The sequence below is a fragment of the Gekko japonicus genome, unplaced genomic scaffold, assembly GCF_001447785.1.
Source record: "Gekko japonicus isolate JY-2015 unplaced genomic scaffold, Gekko_japonicus_V1.1 scaffold16, whole genome shotgun sequence".
Classification (NCBI taxonomy): domain Eukaryota; kingdom Metazoa; phylum Chordata; class Lepidosauria; order Squamata; family Gekkonidae; genus Gekko; species Gekko japonicus.
The window spans coordinates 387,027-398,589 of record NW_015169777.1 but is presented as its reverse complement, the minus strand read 5'-3'; the positions used below and the strand labels follow the sequence as shown (position 1 = coordinate 398,589).

At 41.3% G+C, this 11,563-nt stretch overlaps 1 protein-coding gene across 2 annotated transcripts in view; it reads left to right on the top strand.

Annotated features, from left to right (window-relative positions):
• Nucleotides 1-11,563, top strand: part of SPECC1L (sperm antigen with calponin homology and coiled-coil domains 1-like) — a 77,647-nt gene that overhangs the window by 508 nt on the left and 65,576 nt on the right. The gene's annotated exons all lie outside the window — the stretch shown is intronic.

Sequence of the window (11,563 nt, the reverse complement as noted above, 5' to 3'; positions counted from 1 at the left end):
CGGGGAGGGGAAGCTGTCCCCGGCTGCTCTCTCGCGAACAAGCAGAGCCTTCGAAGCTGTCGGGCTTGACGAAGTGGACGCTGATTTACTCAAGCGTTTGTCGCGATACACGTTAGTCTTTGTGGTTGGGTTTCATTACGCGCATGGTCCCAGAGGAAAATGTCAACAGTGGAGGGAAAGGCTGTGAAATGCAGGAGGTGCAGCCTGTGGCCTTTCTGTGAAAGTGCTGTAGAGAGGTGCTGGTTTTCTCGATAGTTTTTATTTATAAGCTGCCGCGAGTATTGAAAAGGGAGTGCAGTTTTTTCTAAATAAATGGAATCTCAGATGTAAACAAGTAGAGTCCCTTCATAACAGAAGTAGCCATGCTGTTGCCAATTATTGCTGTTGTGCTTATTTTGCATACATATGATATTTGCATAGAAATTTCCGGAGTCTACTGGACCTTGTTACTCTGTTGTTTCCAGTTCTTATTATATTTACCTCTGTACTGAAAATAACAAAGTGGGTTATTGTCCATAAAAACTTCTGCTTGAACAAATATCAGCATTTAGGGTGTCATGTACGATGTTTACTTTAATGCTCATACTCCAAATGGAAAGAAGCTTGGATATTAGGTCCTTGAAACATCCAAGTAGATAAATAGTTAGTGGAAACGTTTGTTAGTTGTGAATACTTTTGCAGATTTTGCTGATCTGACTTCTCACCATTGTGTTTTAGCTTTGTTAAATTTTTAGTGTGTTAAAAAAAACTGTACATTTGGCTGGAAAGGCACTGAGGCTTTATTGTAGTCAGTAGTAGTAATGTAAATAGGTTTTGTATTCAAAGTGCTTTATATGTTTTATATCTCAGCAAGTCTAGTAACAACCGGATAAGCTAATCTGCTTTGCAGATTAATTTAATTCATTTATGCCCCACCTTTCTCCCTCGTGGGGACCCAAAGCGGCTGGGGGCCAAGACTGAGGAACGCTGTCTAGCCTAAGGCCAGCCAAGGAGTTTATAGCTGAATTCAGACTTCACACCAAATTGAGATTGGGTCCAAATGCAATTTGTCACTGTGTTCATGTGCAGCCCTTGTTCTTTCCATCTCCCTTTATGCACAGAGCCTAATTAAATTCTGTTCATTTTATTTGCCTAGCCATAACAAAACAAAATACAGCTAGTGTGCTGAAAGTGAGACTAAAGCAAATGTAGAAAATGTATGTGTCATATGTGTCACAGTAATAAATCAATAAACAAGTTGTCATTCTACAACATCAACAATAGCTTTGGTAACATTCTCACTACCATGACCAAATTGGCTTTGTTCAGTGTTCAATTCCCTGTTCAATTCCTGGTTATTTGTTTGGCCCTTGACCATAACAATAATCAATGGCCACAAAGAATTACAGTTCTGGTATTCCCTAATTCATCTTCTTTTACCTCAAACAAAAACCATTAATGAAATAGCAAAAATAAATGAAAGATAACTTTGTATGGGCTATTTTACATGATTACAGAAGACAATATCTTTATAAACTAGGAATATAAAAAATAGAATATTGCAATCCATATAATTGTGAATCATTATTTAAAATATCCTGGTTGGACTTCCGGTTTTGGCGCTCTCGATGGCGGCCGCGATCCTCGGTAGCTCCCGAGGAAGCGGACCGTGAGCCTGCGGAGAGGAGGGGGCGCGAATGTACGCGCTCCCCAGGAGCTCTGGGAATGAGCTCCTAGCCATGGGGATTAAGATCGCCTCTCCCCCCGGCACGCAGCCGGCAGATTGAGGCGTTCTGGTGCCCCAAAGGTCCTCCTGCAGAGCTCACGAATGGAACTAAGAGCAGCACACCGGATCAGGCATTTGGTGATCCAGCGGAATGAACAAAAAAAAGCAAAACTCTGAAATGTGAGTTTAAAGTTTTAAGCAAGAATCACCAAATTGCAGCGGAAACCCTCCCTTTAAAAGCGAGGGAGGAACCCTCCCCCAATAAGAAAAGACTACGAATTTTAACACTGCAACAAGGGAAGGGGGGAAGATTGAAGCAAGAGAGACTGAAACTAAAATCATATAAGTACTTACTAAACTGAGCTGAGAGAATCAGAGACTGTAATAACTTTTAAGAATTCTAAACAATCTCAAAGATGGAGCCGACAAAGAAGGATGAGAACGACAAGCAAGCTAAAGCAAAACTTCTTGCCGGAAATACAGGGCCAGCGAGTCCTTCTCCTAGACAGGACACAACTGCGGAGTTACAAAGGATGCTGTTGGAAGCATTGCGACCCCTGCTGGAGCAAGTTGTAGCATTACACAGCAAACTTGACACACAGCAACTACAACTGTCTGAGATAGCCAAAAAAACAGACAAGATGGAACAAGAAGTAAAAAAAAGTGGATACCAACACTAAAAAACTTAAAAAAACAACTGCAGGTGAGGGAAAAGAAGAGATTGACAGAGGAGTCTCAACTGTTACAGCTGCAAATGAAAAGAACTAGCTATGTTCTAAGATTTCAAGATGTTCCTGAAGAAAAACCAGAGAATCTGAAACAGACTATGTGTGAGGTACTTGGACCTATGGCAGATATAAAGACGGAAACTTTACAAAGCGAAATAGATCTGATATACAGATCATATCCGGAATATATAAGAAAAATACTCAGCCTGGGGAAGTGATTATTAGATTCTCGAGAAGACAAGTGAGAGACCAAATTCTTAAAGCGGCAAATGGGACCACCTTGAAGATCAAAGAGAAAGAAATAAAAGTATTAAAGGACATTCCATTTGAAAGAAGAAGAAAAAGGAGAAAGTACAGAGACTTAGTGACCTTTTTACAAAAGAAAAACATCCCCTACAGATGGCTGGTACCTGAAGGGTTAATTTTTAAATTTATGGCTGGAAAAGAAAAAATTGACACTGTTGAAAAGGCACGAAAATTTCTACATCTACATAGTTGTCCATCAGGAGAGGTTGAAGTGGAGAAAGAGGACAGCACCAAGGGCAGTGAAGAAGAAGGAGAAGCTGCATTCTCAGAAGAAGACTCAGACTCTAAACTAGGGGCGGCTGCCCCGAAGACTAGCTATCATTTGAGAAAGACAAAGCATACAAAATAAGATATTACACTCTGAAAGTCACCAAACTATATTGATATAAGTCTTATATTGTTTTTAGTAAGAAGTTAGAAGGAGAGGTGTTTAAAATCGTATTGTTAGCTTTAATTGATTTGATGACCACATTCAAATAATTTTTAAACATTTAAATGTTATACGCTTATAATTTTAAGTAGTATGTAAGATCACCATCATACTACTTAAAATTATAAGCGTATAACATTTAAATGTTTAAAAATAAGTAGTATGTAAGATCACCATCATGGAGCTGCAGTGGCTCAAGTGGTTAAGACGCTGAACTGCAGGCTGTGGAAGGTCGGTAGTTCAGCAGTTTGAGACCCGGGTGCCGCATGATGGAGTGAGCTCCCGTCTCTAGTTCCAGCTCCTGCCAACCTAGCAGTTCGGAAGCAAGAAATTGCAAGTAGATAAATAGGTACCACTTCGGTGGGAAGGTAACAGCGTTCCGTGAGCCTTGGTGTTTAGTCATGCCGGCCACATGACCACGGAAACGTCTTCGGACAGCGCTGGCTCTTCGGCTTTGAAATGGAGATGAGCACCACAACCCTAGAGTCGGATTTGACTGGCTTTCGAGCAAGGGAACCTTTACCTTTAAGATCACCATCTCTTGGGTTTTAGAGGGGTTTCTTTACTTTCTCCTATAGTATGTAGTTCCCTACCCTGCTTTCGTTGTAGTTTTATAGTTTGTAGTTTATAGAAATGCAAATTTAAAAAAATTCCCCTTTGGGGGACCAAAAAAAAAAAATCCTGGTTGGATTAAACTGAATGGGAGAGAAAAAACTTAACTTTCATGCCTTGTCACCTGAGCAGGTGGCTGGTTAAAAGTTTGATGTTTACTTAGCAAACTGTAGCTTCCTTGGTCTTTCTGTGAGAGCATCATTTGAAAGCCAATTACTGATTTGAATGCAGATCACTTGATAATAAAATAAACATTGTTATTAATTTACAGTGGCTTGAAGGAGTCCTGCAGATTGTATTTATCTTTCTGGTTTTAAGTTTTGCCGTACAAGTCCAACTACTAAGAGCAGTTTCTATTGTTGAGCAGGAGCAAGGGGACATTAAGAGTTAACAAAATGTATTCTAGTAACCCCATACTACTGAGCATTCTGTATAGTAATCCTGTTTTTGATCTCTGTTTGAAAAGCTGCCATTTGATGCTGCCCTTATTAGTGTATTCTGCCAGTTCAAAGAAGATTGGTTTTTAAATGCAAAGAAAAATCTTTCTTTTTGCACTTTACAAAAAGTTGATTCTCTGTACTTTTAAGAGGGCTTGTTACAAGTCCCTGTTTGTATCATGGGGTTTGGCTGAAGATGGTGGACTGCACGGGTGTGAGCTTGATAGTAGCTTTTAGCTAAATAGAACCTCCATGTTCAGAGGAAGTAACGCTCTGAATGCCAGTGCTGGTAGAGGCTTTGGTCTCAGCCCTGCTTGTAGGCTTTCTGGGGGCATCCATGTGAAACAGAATGCTGCTTGTATGTTCTTATACTCCTGAGGATTTGTAATCCATTTTAGTGTGTGCCCGACAAAGTTAAGTTTAGAGGCAATGTCAGCACAATTTGGGAAATTACGGGGGTGTGAACTGAGAAATAGAAATAAAATAGGTTTGCTGATTGGTTTGTATTTTTCTTGCTGAAATCTTGTAATATGGAAAGCATAGTTGTTGTTTTTTAAGAAATCCTGGCCAGTCCCCTTAAACTGTGGATTCACAGTGTTGCTTTATGTAAAATGACTTAAGAAGTTGAAATTTGTTCTTGCATGAGATGAAAGGAATGAGTTTCTAGGAGTACTCTGTCCCATTTATTATCTGCTATTAAATGTTTGTCCTTCCGATGTCACTAGCTTCTTGTTAAACTAAATTACTATACTGCAAACTAGTAATAAATACATACCCATCTTTTCCTTATGCACTAATTTACATGCCCCAGATCATTAGTTCTAGATATGGTATTCTGCCATCTCACAAGGAGCATATTGATTGCTGTGAGAAAATCTTTGAGGCATTTAATTACTAAAATCACAAGGGTTCTGTATGTCAGCTATAGTGGATAAAAATCAATTTTTTAAGTTAAATGGTTATAGTAACAGATTATGAGCCTTATTTGGGAAGTATCTAAATAATGGAAATGCTTGATTTAAATTATTGATTTATCCACTGATTTAAATCAGCCTCTTTTGATTAAGCCATCCTAATGTAAAGGTTCAGAACAGAGGTTCTCAAGCTATATTACACAGAGTTCATTGTGCAGTCTCACATGGCTTCTGCACAGGCCAGCAATGGGGAGATTTTGGAAGCTCTAAGAAATAGAGTGCACTCATTTCCCCCTCTCCCACATTGTTTTCTTGCTTTTTTCACCATGAAGGGGAGAGGGAAGGACACCCTCTCCTCCACATACAGCCAGCTGGGTGACCTTGGGTCAGTCAGAGTTCTCTTAGAGCTGTTCTCTCAAGCAGTACTTTCAGAGCTCTCTCAGCCCCACCTGCCTCACAGGGTTTGTGTTGTGGGGAGAGGAAGGGAAGGAAATTGTAAACTGCTCTGAGACTACGAGTAAAGGGCAGGGTATAAATCCAATTATTATTCTTCATTACAATAGTTTATCCTTGAGATTATAGTGGCCTGGATCCATATGTATTTTATTATAAACTTTACAAGTGGAAAACTTGGAAGGACTTGTATGGGTCACTTCATTGTCCCCTGTATCCTCTTCCCCACACTACTTCCTCTTTCTCACCTCCTGGCATCCCCCATTCATCTATCCTTTTCCTGTTTCCTTCTCTTCTTCCCACTCACCAACCACTTTTTCTTTTATCTGCCCCAAGGCTTCAGATTTATTGACTATTTACTTCATTTATATCTTACCTTTCTCCCCAGTGGGTACCCAAAGCAGCTTACATCATTCTCCTCTCCTCCATTTTATCCTCACAGCAACCCTGTGAGGTAAATTAGGCTGTGTGTGGCCCAAGACCACCCAGCAAGCTTACATGGCAGAATGTGGATTTGAACCTGAGTTTTCCAAAACAAACCTGACTGTTCCCTGGAAGGACAGATACTGAAGCTAAAGCTCAAATACTTTGGCCACCAAATGAGAAGGGAGCACTCACTGGAGAAGACCCTGATGCTGGGAATGATTGAAGGTAACAGAAGAAGGGGACGGCAGAGGATGAGATGGTTAGACAGTGTTACCGATGCAACGAACATGAAATTGAGCAAACTCCAGAGGACAGTGGAAGACAGGAGGGCCTGGCGTGATGTGATCCATGGGGTTGCAAAGAGTTGGACTCGACTGTGCGACTGAACAACAACAACAACATTTCCAAATCCCAGTCTGACACTCTAGCCACTACACCACACTGGCTCTCAGCTTTCCCTCCTTCCCTCCCCTGGCAGTGTGGCGAAACGGGGAGCCGCCCTCAGCCCTGGGAGACTGAGGTGCCGTCCTGTGGCTCACAAGCCCCTGTTTTGGCCTTCCCACCCTGCCTGGTGGGACTATTTCTCTTTATTAACGCTGCCACCACTCACTGAATTAAGTTACCGCCTTCCTTGAGGGACAGTGAGACCCCTCTGGCTAAATTCCCCACCTTGGGAAATTGGTACCTTGATCTTTGGGCACCCCCTGGAGAGTTGGCAACACCTCAGATTTAGGCCCGTTTGTGTTCCCTGGCCTCCCTTTGCCCCTGGTAACGTGCAGAGCGGGGAGGACTATGTGGTTAAGGCACACCAGGCTTTTTAACTCAAAAAAGGAATATTTATTTAACTATATACATATTGAGCACAGAAAATAAACACAGGCACTTCAACACAACTGGGGCACAGAAAATAAACAGGATAAAAACGCAAGTCCTCTGTCCCTACCCACACACCCTCTCTACCTCTGTAGTGGATTGCGGCCTCAGGCCAGGATTTGCGTTTCCCCCTCCTGTTGAGGAGAGAAATTCCAGCCCTCCTGTTCAGGACTGGCCACCAGCACTGCCACCCTCCTAGCTCTCCACCACGGTCAGTAGTGGCCTGGACTGCCCACGGAGTCTCTGGTGACAGGAGTCCCACCTGTGCTCTCACTGGAACCTGCCGTCCACGCAGTCCCGATCTTTCCCTCAAGGCTGCTGGGAAGTGTAGGCAGGGAGGTATGGCAGCTCCATTGTTCCCTATGGAGTACCTTCCCCACACACGTAAGGAACTACCAGGCTGGTATCCATTTTAAGGCCTGGCAGCCATTTTGTCACAGGCAGCATCTCCCTGGGGAAATTCTGGCCAAGTTACAAAAGATGTGTGATAGCAGGTCACTTGGGTGAATTGTGTGATGACCGCTGCTGGTACCGGCCAAGTTGCACAACTTGTATGGAGGCTGCTTGGCCCATACAAGTTGTGTGGCATCTATTCAGCCAGTAGATGAGATGCACAAATCACATGGTAGCAGGTTGCCCAGTGCTTGCTGCTGGGCCTGGCCCCAGTGAGTCCTCCCTCCAGGACAGGAAGAAGGGGATCAAAGATGGTCTGGGAAGCTGAAACAACCCTGGAAAGGGCCTTCCCCTAGCCTTTTACTGACAGAAACCAAGTTTGAAGTCTTATTGTTGTCTAGCAACCCCCACAGTGGCCACTGATATCTCCTTTCTTGAACATACAGACTCTGTTTCTATTACTTGGTGGGGGTTAAACCCCCAGTGTATTTTTTTTCAAGATTTCATTTTTTTCCTGCAAACCTGGGGCTTTTCTCAGGTTTGTAAAATGATCTACCTTGTCTGTCTATGGCTCCAATCTCTGGGTTGTATTCACAAATGGAGCCATGGTGAGAATTAGATACATATTTTTAAAGTTTTTATTTTAATATTTAAAAATATATGGGGGGGAAGTTGCATTAACATTTGTATCCGTTCATAACAGTTCACAACAGCAACATATGAACAACAGTTCATAAACATATATTTCAGTACAAAGAAATGAAATGGCTTTGTTTGTTTTAAAATATTCAAAATATTCACCAATATTTTAGACAAGAAAATAGTATCTATTATAACCTAATGAAATGAGAAAGAGATGTATTTCTTTGAAAGTGCATAAAGTCCAGATAAACATAGTTAAAAAAGGGAACCCCTTGTTTCCCTCTCCACTTTCTGGAAAATGAAGTTGTCAGCAAGACTAGTCAGGTATTTATTGGACCTTTCATTTTTAGCAGAGTTGGACTTCCAACAGATATCTGGGTAATTGAAATCTCCCATGACCACCATGTCCCGTCTCTTTGAGTCGTGTTATCAGTTCTTTACATAAAGTAGGTATAGAGTTGTTCGACCAGTCTCTTAATAAAATTGTTTCTGGTTGTAAAGGGACTGAGTAATTTGTGATTTTCTTAATGTTTCTTATTATCATTTCTCAAAAAGATTGGATTTTCAGGCAGCTCCAGCAACAATGGTGGAATGTTCCTATATCACCACAGCCTTTCCATCAATGAGGGTCATTGGATGAGTTGATGTGGTGGAGTTTTAACAGTGTTATGTACCATCTAGTCAATAACTTATATGCTTGAATTTTAATATTGAGTGCCTTGGTTATATATATGTGGGAAGAGTAAATATTTTTCCATTGCTTTCCGTTTAAAGTTTTCTTGTAGCCAAGCACCCTCGAATGAAGCTGGTTTTGACCAGAATTTGTGGTGTAGTTGTTTATAGATTAGTCCAGTTCCTTCTGATTTGCCACTTACTAATAGGGACTCGAAAAAAGTAAGATCTCTTGGGGACTGGGAGCTAATAACTGAGTTCTTTTTTAAGTGATGGGGCTGATAATGTTGAAACCAAGTAATAGAAAATTTATACCTGTGTTCTAATTGACTTTTAGGTAAAATTTGGCTCTTTCTAGAGATGTCATGTAAGATGTGACGCTTCCTCTATATTGTATACTAGTCTGATACCCATGCTTCGCTACGGTATTTAAGTTCCTTAAATCCAGTTATAATACTGATGATTTAAAGTTTGAAATGTGACATTTGTTGTAGGAATTCTAGTGGAGAAAATTGTAGTGTAAGAAATTAAGTGAGACATACGTACTCCCCCCACACACACACACACTGAAGGACCTCTCTGTATACCACATTGGTGGTTCTGCCCTCAGGTGCTAGGATCACCAGGCTGCTTGATGAGCTCACTCTGGAGCAGGCAACATAGAACTGTTCATTTAAGAAGCAGTTGTCTGTTAAGTCAACTCCTGCCACCTTCCACAAAAGTGAAGGCCTCTCTACTTGTGTTCCTGGATTGTTTTGCTCATATGAAGACTGTGTTCTGAGCACCTCAGGGTGATCTTGCTGGTACTTGGCCTGCGCAGCTCAGTGCACTGCAGGAGTACTATGTGCAAAAGTCTTTGCCGTATTCCTAAATTGCCTCCTCCTTGTAGAGTTGGTGTATCTGGCTCGATGTTTGCCAGGAGCTTTCTTGGGGGCAGGAAGAGGTGAGGGGGAGTTGTTGTGAGGGAGTAGTGATGTGGACTGTCCAGTGTAGGAGGGAGGAGTATTAGAAGCCACTGTGGAGGCGGGGCTGGCAGGATCACAAAGGCGTTACTGCTGGGGCAGGCTCCCTCATGGCTTTAAGCACCCTGCAACTGCTGCTGCACTTGACAGACAACTGCCTGTCAGGTGTAGGAGGGGGGAGCATGTTTGAAGCCATAGGGAGGCTGGGCCAGCAGCTTTGCTTCACCTCAACGGTGGTTGTCCACTCCTGATTTCCTCAACTGTCATTAGATCTCTGCAGTCCCCTGTAATTGTTTATTTAACCTCAGAATGCTGAGCTTAGCAGCTGACCAATCAGAGAGTGGGGAGTGCAGAGAGGCAGCTGCCTGGCAGGCGCATAGGAATCAATGGGGGGAGCACATTTCCCCCCTTTTGACCCACTTAGGGGTCGAATTTCTAAAAATCCCTTCTTAGCGAGCACCTACGCCACAGTAGAGCGCTCTCCCCGAATTTGGTGTCCTAGGTCCAGCGGTTTGGCCTGGGCGTTGATTTTATGGTGAGGGGACTTTCTTTTATATATATAGATGTCTCTGGATTCTTACCTGGGGGAAAACATTGTTGGCCAAGAAATGACGTTACTGGGGATATTCCTGGAGCTAAAGAGTTTCTTGTTTTGTCCCAAATATACAATTTGCTATTTAGAAAGGAGTTTAAAGATGCTGAAACTTTTCTCTCTTTTGGGTTTGTTCCATATGATCTCCTGCAGAAGTCTACGGGATATAGTAGATCCTTCAATTTGAACCTATTTTTAATGGGAGTCTGGATTGAAATAAGCAAGTTTTTAAGCTGAGGTGCCTCATAATAAGCAGCAAGATTAGGGTAACCTACCCCTCCTAATTCTTTGGAGTGTATTGAAAGGTTGCAGCTTAGTCTGGACTTCTTGTTTTCCCATATGAATTTATTAAGTCTGGATTGCGATTTTTAAATATAGCGGTAACACTGATGTCATTTGAAACTCTGTACAGAAAGACAGAAGTGATGTTTGATTTTCAGACTTCAAATTTAAATTTTGAATTCAGTTAGAAGCAATAAAGGTGAAAGATGTTTATTTTCTCTCCAGATACTTTAAGCAGTTTGACTTGGCTCTGTGGCTGGCTGGCTGCCATTCTTGGCATATAAAAAGGGTAACTCTCCATGAAAACTGATGCAGTGTATTTTTCCAAGGTATATTCGGAGTCAGAATGGGAGAGTTTCTAATTGTGTTGTTCATTAGAGTTGAAACCTCAAGATCGCATCTTTATTGCCTCATTGTGTTAATGTTTTTGCAGTCATGTATGTTTGTATCTCTCTCAAAACATACTCACACTTTGTTTTCAATTCACATTCTCTGATTTTTCAGCCATGGTTTGGGGATCAGTAACATGCCATATCTTTGCATCTTTCTTTTTATCTCTCATGTATGGACTTCCTCCTTCCTTTCCAAATTTGACCTATATAACAGATTGCTGCAATACTCTAAGGAGGAAGATTACACTTATTTCTAATTGCAAATTGCCCACAAGCCATGGTTTGTAACCCATTTCAAATAATGCTTTGGGAGCACTTTATGGTTAAACATAATTTCGGGTTCATAGCAAACAGAGCAAGTAGGAAATGGAAGGAAGGAAAGGAATCTGCATATGGAAGGAAAGAAGGGACACAAAGCATGGAGATTGGAGAGCGTGACATTTGAATTGAGTCAGGGTGCATTAATAATATTAGAGGGAGCAGGGTGAATTAAAATCAAAGATTTTTTTTTAAATCAGTTTTAAATTTTTAAAAAATTTAAATCAGTTTTTTAAATTTAAATTTGATTTTTTAAAAAATAGAATACTTTTTGAGGAAAAATCTGTCTAAAGATAGTGTGCTGTTTAAGATACATTATTGTCCAAAGGTTATTCATCAAGACATATGGATTACTTTTTAATTTATAACATGAGGCTGTTTAAAGTTTTTGATAACTGAATTCCATTAATCACAATGTCACGCTCC